Here is a 13,299-nt window from a genome sequence, read left to right on the forward strand (position 1 = left end):
CGCCGTCGTACATTGCATATGCTTCACTGCATAACAAGACCGTATTGTGGCAAAGCTGATTTTAGGAAACTGAATTATGCAACATTTCTGGGAACATTACATGCCTTCATTCTGTAGAGGCTCTAGGAAAAGGCACGCTGCTCTATATTCGCAGCAAACATAATCTCCGTCATAGAAAAAGAAATGTTTGTGATGTTTATTCGCAAAATATTCATGTAACGTCAGCCAAAATATTACCTGCCGTTTTATTGTGGCACTACTGCCAGTAAGCTGAATACCTGAGTGGGTCTTAGTAGTCTGGCTCTGAAAATTGCCCATTGATAATATTTGCATTCCGTTAAGATCAGTTTTTGCCTTTACTACGATGCAAATGAAAAAATGTTACTGTGACGTAGCATTTAGCATGACCTTTAATACACCCCGAAGACATGGTGGACCGATCACACTGAAGGCACAGTTCAATCTTAAGCTGGGTCCCCACAAGAGATGAAGAACACGATGTGATGATGGTCATGTGCAGATGATGAAGTGCCTAAGAAATGCCCACATTATAATTATTCGTGTCAATAGAAGAATTATAAGCAACCTCTAAAAATCTGACTTGTGATGAAATTGAAAAAGTTGGCAGGTACGTATTATGACATTGATGCAGAAAACATTCATTTTGTCATTAAAGAAAGTCATGTATGCATTCAATTTTTCATCTTCCCTCTTGTGCTTGGGCCTTCATTGGTCTGCATTGTGCAACAGGTAAAATGATGAGAAATATAACTAAAGACAAAATCCTAGCCTGCTAACGTACGCCTGCTCAGTACACTATTGACACGTTCTGGTTTATTAAGCGTGCTCATCTGTCAATTAAGGCACAGAAGCAGGTCCTGTTCTTGAGCTGAAACATACACAGCCATGCTCACATAGGAAACAACTTTCAGGAGGCCAATTATTGACACGAATTGCAGATAGTACTATGAATCAAGCATGAAGCTGACCACAATGCCCTCGAACTCTTCCCAAAATACATATATTTTCTAGCATCCTGGGCCAACCTTCTGGCCATGCTTTGAAGCTGCTGTCAGGTTTCGAACCAAGCCCAATCTTTCTGGCTTTGTTGTCCTCCTCGTCGTACCATTTCCCCCCTCATTTATGTTTGTCTTATTGAGATAGATATTATGTGATGATTTTTCATTTGTGTGTAGTTTGGGCAAAATCAATTTCAAATAAAACAAGCCACCCAGCTATTTTTATGGCCTAATTGTTTTTGCGCTCATTGATCATGGAGACCTACCTGCACCGCTGCATGTATATGGCAACTAAGTTCTCGTCAGATGTTATGTGAATATTTAATTAATAAACTTCATATACATTTCTGCGCAGCACAGACCCATTGCGGCTGCAACTATACTGAGCTGCATGGCTGTTCACAGCATCATTACAAAATAAAATCTGCCAGTCTTTATTTAATAAACAGTCAACATAGTGAATAACCGAATACTATTTTGTATATTCCAAATTTAAGTACTTTATGGCTTGCACTGTCGTGTTCTTATAACTTTGGCAGGCCTAAAAATCTCAACAGACCATCTAACTATGTGGAGTGATTTTTTAGCCATTACATATTCATTGCGTTTGCCTGCTTTCCACATGGCTACCAATAATCAGTAGATATCATGTCGGTTATTTATATTTGGAATTGGTGACTTTCCCATAACCTCATAGTACAGCCCCCCCCCCCAAAAAAATCCATCGCATACATGCAACAAAAGTTTAATGCACCCATGGAAGGGGAAGTAAATCGTAAAGATTTAAGTTACAAGCTGAGAGTAAGATGGTATTTCGACGTGAACAGCAGACTACAACAAATAAAGCAGTGGCACAAAACAAAGCGAATGAAAAAAGTATTGTTCAGCCAATAAAAACATTTCACTGTTGCTGCAAGGTGAGAAGAGGGAAGCAGCCCTGCACTCACCCCAGCAACTACAGGCTTGACCGAAGGGTCCAAGACATCTCGAACATAATGTCCACACTTGGCCAAAGAAGCGGGAACCATATCGAGAAGCTTGTGTTCTGGCCACAGAAGCGGGAGCTCACAGGGCTTGTGTTAGAATTCTGTAGCCTGGTGAAGTTACAAACCGTACTCTTGTAGCGATGTGTTGGCCAGGTTTTGACTGGTTGCCCTGGTCCAGTGAAGTCTTGACTGCATGTCTTCAGCACAATCCATGGGGCGACCTTCCTATGTGGCTTTCATCCATGTTCCAGCTATTCCCTTCATTTTTGTCACCCGGGGCTTCGTGGTCTGCAGTGATTAGTCCCTTACCTAATACGTACAAATAGGTCTTTTAATTTTCCTGTTTTCTTGCCTTGAATGCCCTCATACCTATTGCAAACAGAAAAGGAAGATAGCACCACTCTTCTATCATGATCGTTCACATTAGAGTTCCATTAAAGGAGCAAGATCAGGGTATCCATGGCATCTGTCTCGATTCTTCACAGTTTGTGCCATAATACCCAGGACTCATACTGTGGCTGCAGGCGTCATCTGTAGGTTTGGGAGGTGGGAGCACCTTCTGCTTTCTTCAACTCCTGTCTGACCTTGCCCTTCAGCACAACGGTATAAAGTACACAAAGCCAGGATGCCCTCGGAGGTGAATGACGCAACCTGTCAGCCTAGCCCTTGGAGCAGCCAATGACCTGCCTATCGATGCGAAGGACAACTGCAATGACAACTGCAAAGCTTGCAAGGCTGGGACGATAAATTTCTTCAGTGACATCCATCTTGAAGGCCTAGCCCTTGAAGTGAATGGCACATAGAGTATAGACTTATCTTGCCACCACAACGATGACTGCTCCATAGCTCACAAGGCTGGGATAGCAAGTCTCATCGGAAGGCTGATCGTGCAGGCCTAGCCCTTGAAACCACCAGCTGTGTGTCTGCCAATATTCTGTGCCTTCATCGTGATGGGCACTCCAAGGTCTGCAAGGCTGGAACGCTGAGGTCATCCCATATGAAATTTGGAAGCTTTGCCCTTCAAGCATCCAGTACCACCATGGCAGTATTAAAGATGGGAGAAACTGCAAGGATCAGTAGTGTTTACTAACAATTATGTAGCATCCTTGTCTGTGCACTCACAAGTGCCCTAGGGACCTAAAAGACTGAAATATGGGACATTGAGTGGCTGAGAATTATGGGAATATTCTTGCACACTGACATCAAAGACAAGTGATAGAATACTTACATCTGTGTCACAAATAGTTGTCAAGTTCAACTTAGTTTGCTTTCAACAAGAGGGATGTAGAGGGTTGTGAATACTTTGAATTGGACATCTGCTGCAGTAAAGTGAAGCTCGAGGTCTGATTGACCAAATTAGACAGAAAGCGCGTTACACATCCGCTAAGCCAACAGGTATTTTAATAAGCAGGCCATAGAGCTGGGTTTGTTCACATGACTAGAGGATGCCCATTGATAAATCTAAGTAACTCGGTCTAAAGAATGCTGCAAGAATTTAACACTACTTGAGTAGCGATATTCTCACAGCAAATAAATGCGTTGCAGAAGCTACAGTCATAGCTCCAGAAGCACAGAAACTCAGAGGCGAATCTGAATTTGTGCCACAAAAGCCATTCTGTTCTCTGTCAGCAGGTCTGCTATGCTGTGTCGGTCAATGGGTGTTGTGTCTGCCCTGAAGACGGCGACAGCTTACCTTTAACTGGGACTGATAGTCCATCTAGCACCACTGCTAAAGTAATGTTAAACATTTATCCTAAAGACAAAAATGCAAAACAAAGCGGGGAGGGAGGGGGGATGAAGCTTGCAGAAAAACGAGACAAGGATTCTTTGAGATAAGGTGTGGCAGTCATGATCAGAACCAGAACGATAAGTCAAAGGAGAGTTTTTGCACTTTCGTGTGCGATCAAACGGACAGGCATCATACTGAAGGCGTCAAGAAGAGCACAAGGATGAAGCAAAGGCACTTGGCAGCTTGGAAAGACAGAGTCACGCAATTGAATGCAGAAAAATTGCGGGAAACAACTCAAGCACCCGAATGCAAGAAAAGAGTGAAAATAATATTTTATGTTAAAGAAAAAGGATTTCCTTTTGAACACAATATTAATATAACACTGCACCACTGTACGATACATCAAACATTATACACAGCTCCAAAATTGCATAACTGTGCAAACTCAGCCTGAAATAGATGGAATAAAATTTGTTCCTTGTGAGCAAATCGGGATGTGTGGCTTGCATAAGCTGAATGTGTGCAGTTATTGCTTAGCAGAAAAGTTATTAATTAGTCAAACTTCTATAGTGGTGACCAAAATAGGAGTTTGGCAATGCGAAAGAAAAGAACATTAACATTTGTGTGCAGTAGTGTGAGAGTTAACGTGGGCAGAAGTGCAATGTGTAAATAGGGTCTATATTGGGCAGATAAACCGAGATATAAGTTGCTCTGGTATTGTACTGAATCAAGTTATCTTGACATGAAGCAATAGCCTGCCCTTTAATTTGCATAGATTTTGCCATACAGTTTGCCAACACTTGCATGACTGTTGGACTACTGCATACTTTGGCAAAGCCAGATAGCTGTCATGCTAAATGTCATGTATAATGCAGCCATGAATGTCTATCCACGAGCAGGCATATCTGTATTTTATGACTGTGCGCACGTTTATTGTTGACAGATATCGTATGTTGTGCATAACATAAAGTATGTCCTTGCATTCATAATGGACGGCAATATTTTTCAGTTCTACCCTGCCCCCTCACTCTAAGTCTTTGTCCAGAGAAGGAATGCCCACTGCTTGAGTGCCCATGACACAGTCGATGCTACTTCAAGCTTCAACAATTCTTGTGTCAGTTACAGCTATGCAAGCCAATATTTGCACCAAGGAAATGTTACTTAGCTCCTTGAGGTTTTTTAAATAAAGTACTTTACCAACAAAACTATGCCCGGGGGCTGTCCCCCTTCGACTTTTCTTTGGCATTTACAACACATCCTAAGACCATAAATGCTTATTCAAAGCACCCAATACACTTTAGGCCGAACATTGTCTGCAAAGTTCCATTTGAAGAGGTACTGACATGATATCTTCAATTATCCCTCTTTTTCTCTCAATAAATTAACGCTTTAGAGCTCTAAAAATATAATAACAAGCCTTGGAGTGGCGTGATTTAGTATAATAGCTTTCCTAGAGCCGGTTTCAGTTTTGTTTTCTGGGAGGATACTGTGTAGTGACATCACAACACAGTATGTGGTCATGTGAGAAAAGGACATTGCGACGTTTTGACACTCTCTTGAGGCCTCCGGCTAGCTCAGTCGACTTGTGCACTGCAAATTTTGAAGGTCAGTGTAGCAGCACAGTGGACGATTGAATGAGCTAGAGCAAGTGTCATAACATCGTAATGTCCTGCTCCCACATGACCATATACTGTGTCGTGACATCAGGGCATAGTATCCTCCTGGAAAACAAAAGTGGCTGTAAAGAGGCTACTATATTAAATTATTTACGGTGTTTTAAGGCTTCACCCCTCAAACGCTGTCTGTCGTCTTCTCTCCGCCCATCGTCAGCACTGGTAAATTCAATTATAAACGTGCGCTAACCAGCTCAGTTAAGCACACTCGTGCAGTATGTACTACCAAGCGCTTTTTTATCCTCTTCCATGTCGCACTGTTACCCCGATGGAGGCGAAATGAAAAGGCACCCATGTATTGTGCATTTGGCGCATATTAAGGAAACCCAGATGGTCAGAATTAATGCGGAATCCCCTACTACGGTGTGCCTCGTAATCATATCATGGTTTTGGCATGTAAAACCCCATAATTCATTTCATTCTGACGAGAAGTGGCTAATGTATTTTTAGAACCTCAGTTGGCAACGTGTTTTACCTGCTCAGAAAGAATAAATTTGCTTCTTCTTGTGCTGTCCCATGGATTATGCATTGCCTTCGATCAAAAGCCTGACTAAGCATTGAGACACATCTCGGCTTGTCCATGGCAATGCTAGAGAATACGAAGTACTGTTTATGAGCTGAGCTTGTTTTTGGCCGTTTTTAGCAAAAAGCCACGGACGAACCTAGCTCGTCGAAGGCACGGAAAATGTTAAACATACCACTATGTGTACAAGTATTTCATTTCAGAATCAAGTAGGGGAACACAAGCTGCACACCTGGCAAGTATTGCTTGTACAATTGACGGAAAGCTAAGTCTACCAACCTTGCTAGAAAGCACGCCCGAAATGATGCACGTCAGCAATTCCAAAACTAGACAGCAAGGACAAAAGTCTAAGAATGCAAGGCATGCGGTGAAAAATGTTGGGTAGCTTTTGCAAAGAAACTGCGGGTAAATTATTAGGCTACTATGAAAATGCCTTTGGCAGACCAGTTCTTTTTAATAAGCTTGATGACACAAATTTGCATTGCTTAGACAAAGAAATACTGTTAAGAGCTTGGGGTCATATGGCTTTCAGTGAAAGGCAATAATGAAGAACAAGTCTTAGCACAGCCACCTACATGCTCTTTTTGTTTGGACAATGATTTAAAGCAAGGGGGGTGGGGGGCTCAGAAGCACATTAAGAATGATGTATGTAGGACATGCCCACACATCATTAACAATGGCAGACGACATCGGTGATATCTCTGGCTCCTGTTCTAAGCATTAAAATATGAACCAGATTCTCTCTACAATGACTGCTTTATCATCAGGTCTATAATATTACCCTTTTTTATACACCTAAACTTATAAAAAGGAGCTGCAGACAGGCTTCACACAAATCAGGTAGCAATGTCTTTTGACAAATTAGCTTAATAGCATCAGCATTAGGCATATATTTCCACAATCCTGTTCATTAGGTACTACTTGGAACATATGCAGAGGAAAGGTCACTTATATTGATAATAATTAGAGCTGCATGAATCTCGGAACTTTCAAGCAACCAGAGGGGCTCCATGCTGTAACGTCTTCCTAGTTGTATTATTATGTATGGAATACAGGTTTAGTCAGATGAGTACACTAAAGGCAAAACATTTTTATTAGTGACCATGGTTCTTTCTTTTGTGCTTCTTTTTCAACTTGGAAGGAGAGAAATGAGTGCAAGATGATGGTTGTCGGTACATTTAGATTGCCACAACAGAGTGATTAATAAAAATGGAGTTGCCATGAACTCGTTAAACGCATATCCAATATATAAAGAAGGGAACCTTAGCAAAGCTGCACAACCATAAGTCAAGTCAGTTCAAGTGCATATACTAGTTAAAAAAACAAGCTTAAAATATAATGCACCAAATATTAAAGGGAAGCTGAAGCGGTTTTCCATTTCCATGAATTGCTGGGATTGGGAAGAACAGACCTAATAATTTACGGTTCCGAAATTTTTTTCTTCGTTTTGTTAATATAAGGGGCGGAAATCGCTTTCTAAATCACCCCCGCGGACACGCCCCCATCGCTTCCCGGAGCGCCGGGTGAGGAGGTTACCAGAGGAGAGAACCGGCGACAGTGACGTCACTGGCGGGGACCGAGGTGCCGGACCGGCGTGCTGGCATGCGCTGGCATGCCTCTTTCCGTCCTGCGCTTTACTGAACGACGCTACGAGAGATTTGCCGCCGCCGCCGCTCACGTTTGTTTTGCGATTTTCGTAAACTGTTCTTTCCTTCTGTGCTGCGTGAGTGTCTACAGCCAAGGGCGCCCAACATGCCCTCGTTCTGTGCAGCAATCGGCTGCGCGAACACACGCGGGCCAGACGATCTGGTGTTTCACAGGTTCCCGAAGCACAAGAAGCTTGCAGCGCAGTGCGGTGAGGAGAGATAAGTTCGTGCCGACGAAATCAACTGTGCTGTGCTCGGACCATTTCCGCGATAGCCGGATAGCCTTACGACAAATGCGGAAACGCGTTGTTGCTAGCGTTGCTATACTCCGTTTCATACATCAGGTGGAACGCTGTGGAGGCTTGAGATACTTCTTGCAGTGGCTGCGTTCGCACTTAGAAAAAGTTCGGTGTTTCTTGACCCGATTTTTGAGAAAAATTTTCATATATAAGCTCAGTTTTGAATGAAAAAAAAGAATTTACCCATAGAAACAATCCGTGTACTTATACGGCTGCTAACACGTTCTTTTAAATCAATTTTCTTTTCGGCATTCTTTAATTGCAGCCCGTCGCGGCAGCTTCACGTGCATGCTCGCGCGAGCAAATGCCGCTGGCACGCTGTGAACCATAGACGGAAACGCGCGCAGTAATAAATTTTGGTAACCGGACTTCGTGCGTAGCTTCCACAGCGTTGCACCTGAGGTATAAAATGGAGTATAGGCTTGCCTAGTGACATTCGACGTACGGTTGCAGTTATCATGTTTACCACACGGCGGTGCTAAAACTGCCTAATATCTTTATGTCAACACTAGCACGGAGCGCGCATAGCGATTCTTGATGGAGCCACAATCGCAAAGTCGTCGAATCATATTCTGAATATTGCACATATAATCCCCCTGACCATCTCGATCTGGATGTGTATGATAAGCAACTTCCATGACTGTACCTCGCAGCACTGCATGTGCGCGCTTTGAAACGCGGCACTTATGTTTGCGATCGTGTATCAACGCTCAGAAAACCACGGGACTTCAGACAAGCAGCGGCAAGGTGCTTGACATCGCGGAATTGTACCCGTGTTTACAATCAAATGAGAAGTTAGTGCTTCGGCATTCTTCCAGCAGCAAGTTCCCAGTGACACTTTAGCGCATTTTTTCTCCCGTCATTGGAACGTGCAGCTACATGAAAAAAAAGCATACGTAAAAGCTAAGATTTCAAGCGCGCGAGAAGGTGTACACATCGCTCTCGCTTTTGGCACACTCAACATCGTCGTTGCCGCCGTTGCCGCCATCGTTTTCCGTATCGGCTGTCGGTTCGAACATGTACGGCGAAAATACAAGCTGTCCGAGACAGCGAGAACGTTCCATAATGCTTACAACTCAGCTATGCAGCCAGAACAGAACAGCGTGCTACGCTCTCAAACGGCGGCGCCGACTGGCGACTGCCGCCACTGACGTCACAGCGGCTCCGACCAATCACGGGCAACAGCGGCGTTCGCGCGATACCCTGAGGCGCTGGTGCGCGTTTTCATGAAAAAACAGCCGCTTGCGCTTGTTTCCGCCCTTTTTGAACGAGATATTCGTGTTCAGGGGACTCAAAACTGTAGAACGCCGCAGAGAACTCATTTTTTTCGAAAAGTGTTTCAGCTTCCCTTTAATTTAGCCGTCATATATACCAGTCATAGGTGCTAGTGTGGCTGAGTTAGTGATCAGAAATGATCCTACAAAAAAACCATTGTTGTAGAAAAAACAAAATCCGTGTTTCTGCTAGGGTTTGAGTTCATGACTTAATTTATAAGCCAGGTGTTCCATACATGACATGGCAGTAGTTTCATTCTTTTATTTCTAATGTAGACACAATCCATTAATTGTAACCCACTGTATTTGACGACATTTGAATGTTTAAACAATTCAAATGCTGAACTCTTAAGAGTACTAAAAGTGAAATATTTTTATGTGGGTAGTTCCATCAGTCAATACAATCATCCTAAGTCCACTATAACTGCTGTTGTCTTAAATATTAAATGATGCGCAATATTGGGAGATGTTGAACAAGTAAGCACCATCGGAAGATAAATAATTTTTGTACACCACAGGTCTTAGAACAGTTACCCATTGACAAAAAGCTAATAAAATTGACATTGTGCTTAAGAAGCCCGAGTATGTTAAAGTGAGCAAAGGCTTTGCAAGTTTAAAAGCTGTCCATCAAGAAAGATGTGTTTTCAGGTAACACTATATCATAGTAAATACACAGGGCAAGTGGAACAGTAGGAGCTCCAGATTATATTTGGTCATGGCCAGCACATTACGTGAAATGATTATGAGACTTTCAGCTGTCCACAGAGTTGACAGTGCAAGCCTTACCTTAATTAGGTTTCCCTAAAAGGCTGCCACAGTAGGTTGACGCCTACTTGTATGTAATGGTTAATTTGAAGTTTTGTGGGTTGTTTTCGTCACCCCACTTGGAAGAACCCTTAGCACACCCCTTTTACTATCGCAAACTAATCCTTGCCTTCAAAGCTTTCCACTTCCCCTTTCCATAGCCTTCATTTTACTCTTACGCACCTGATCTCCTCCTCGACCTTTGCGAGCGATGAGTTATGTGGAAATCAGTTTTTAATAAGGCAAGTCCCTTTGTCCAAACATTGACTCCAGGCAGAAGATTCTCTTGTTCAGTGACTGTCAGTCATTTAACTTATTGTGTGGTGATCTACTTTCTCTACACAAAACATTGCACAATAAGGTGTAATTTAAAACCACCATTAATTTCTGGCAAAGTGGTACCTTAGTTGGCCAGGCCATTGCCTGACCAAGTGTGCTGACCAACTAGCTATCTCTAGTTAAGTACAAGGGCATCTCAATCATTCAAGTGAGTATGGGAAAGAACATTTCAACAATAACTTTGGTTTATTCTCACATAAGAATAAGTTTTTCTGACAGGGCTGCCTTTGTGGAATCGCTGGATCGAAAAAGCACACATGCATGAATCACGTGCATGCATACTTTCATATGAAAAGCTGAGATTTCTATTGCGTCATTCTTTCACGCTACAAGTAAATGATATATTTCATTAATGTGGAAAGCTGGGCTAGTTGGTGATTAATCATCATACCTTGCAGCTAGTGTCATAAATTCTTAGGTGTCTTCCCCTTGTCCTTGTCAGTGCACTGCTTCACCACCAAGATATGATAATCAATTTCATGTTTCGCAAAGGCTAACTATGAAGCATTCGATGACAGTAGATACAGAACTATCAATTGACAACTCTGACTACCTAAAAGATCAGAACACCAACATGATTGGGTAAAAAGGAAGCAGAGCAGTTCCTGACTGCCACCTTTGTTTCCTATACTAGCGAACGTGCCACAAATGTCGGACACGTAAATTGGGCAGCCACAACACAACGGCTCCTGAATTTCACAGGTGCAAACACCTCGTCAAAAATTCTAATGTGTAGTGCGGAAAGACATTTTTATAGTGTATTCTGTATGTATTGGTAGTGCGCTATCAAAGAACTGCGGCGTAGAAAAATCGTGAAGCTATTACGAAACCAGCTATATTTATACATCCTTCACTGCAACCAAGAAGGTTATAGCAGAAAGAAGTTCCTGCCGTTTACACATATAACCGAAGACAGATTCAAAACCATGCATGTGGAGTGTTCAAAAAACAGAGCTATCTTAATAAATTTACAAGTACCGCATCGTTAGCCTGCACAATGCCTTGTATTGCATTGGAAATAAGCAAGGAAAAAATAAAAGAAATGTAAATATAAAACATAAAAATGAGTAAATCATTGCATATTGTCCAAGTTTCTAACTACTAACACATACAGCTTTAATGGACGACAGCAAACAGCAGACAGAATGAATCACTGATTGGTAGCGCACACCAAGAGACACCTAGTATGAGCTGAATGAGTACTGATTTGCAGGGACTGTGAGATCACTGTGACCATTGTGAATATGGACAGCAGTTCATGGCGAGAACCACTAATTTGTTAGTCAGTGTGCAACGAGTAAAGAATATGTACTTCTGACATGCAGCTTTTTTGCAGTACAACGTAATAATGAACCTCACTGACAAAAAACTAGAAAGTTGGAAACATCTCACTCGCACGAAGACACTAAAACTACGAAACTCAAGCTAAACAGCTATTGGCTTAATTTTGTGGATGGTTTATTGTACCAGTGCAGTCGGATATGTATAGTACACGTCGAATACATTTTCACTGCAGCACAAATTTTATGCGATGAAGCCGATAGATTTTGGTGTAAAAGCTAGTTCATCGCAGCCACTGCAACTGCTGAGAACATATCGTAAAAACTTGATTTGCACACACACACACACACACACACACACACACACACACACACACACATATATATATATATATATATATATATATATATATATATATATATATATATATATATATATATATATATATGTGTGTGTGTAGCTGCACGGTGCAGCTCAGCCTCCTCCTTAAGAGGAAGCTTTAGCTCGGGTGCTTTTCTTTAAGGACATGTAGAAGGGGAATTCGTTTTTCCCTGCAACCACTTCACCAAATTTGAGGAGGTTTGTGGCATTTAAAAGAAAAAGTTTAGTTCTAGTGACTACTGGCTTCGAATTTTTAATTTAGGAGGTCAATTATTTAATAAAAATTGGCCAAAATTGAAAATGTTCAGGAAACGAAACTATCAAGTTTAATACTCCGTGACTCAACAATGAAAAATGATATCACAATTTTGTGAATTGCATCTAATAGTACATCTACAGCGGACAAAATAGATATGTTACACATGAATCTCAAAAAAGTTTAGTATTGTGGAAATACGGCTTTTGCAGAACCCTTGTACACAACGTCATCAATTCACGTAAGATATCAATTGACACAGCAAACTTGTCCGCTTTGACTGTTATAATAAATACCGTTTACAGAACCACAATATCTGTTCTTCATGCATAGCTATTAGTTTGTAAACGCCGTGCTTCTATTTTTTCAAACTTTCGAATTTTCCAAAATATTTTAAACGAAATTCAGGCCCTAAATCGAAGTTCTGTTTCCAACAGACACTAGGATTTAACTTTCTCTCTCAAATGCAACCAATTTCAATAAAAGCGATTAGCAGGATTATCTCGGAAAAGCGTTTCTGCGTTTTACAAGTATTTGAATAGGCCGCGTCGGATTGGGCCCGAGCTAAAGCTTCCTCTTAAACAATTTATCGAGGGATCAAATACATTAATAATAACTGCATTGTCATTGCCAAAGATGCTGCAAACGAATTCTTGAAAGCAACGCTCTGTAAATACAAGTAAAATGTGTATTGTTTTCATAAAATATTATACTCGTATGTGCCAAAAATTGTGCCCAACATAACTGACGTCAATGCTTCCATGTTTTGTCTATTTATTAAGTAAAGAAAATATCACACGAACTTTAGAACTATATCAGTTCGAAACCAGGAAAGCAGTGCATGCCGCTGATATGAAAAATTAAAAGGCAATGAACTGAACAAGTTGAGGACAAATATGTTAATGAAATTTTGTCATTCAAGAACCGTGCTTACATTCTTGTATATATGCAATGGCCAGTGAAAAATCTCAATGACGCTGTCGTTTGTTCCAATGTGTTACGCAGCAGTAGCTGTCCCTTGTCGTGTATCGTGAGTAATTGCACCGAAGTTATAGTCGCGACAGAAAGCACGTATAAAAAGCAGGAGTT

Source organism: Dermacentor albipictus, chromosome 1, assembly GCF_038994185.2.
Source record: "Dermacentor albipictus isolate Rhodes 1998 colony chromosome 1, USDA_Dalb.pri_finalv2, whole genome shotgun sequence".
In the NCBI taxonomy this organism is placed as follows: domain Eukaryota; kingdom Metazoa; phylum Arthropoda; class Arachnida; order Ixodida; family Ixodidae; genus Dermacentor; species Dermacentor albipictus.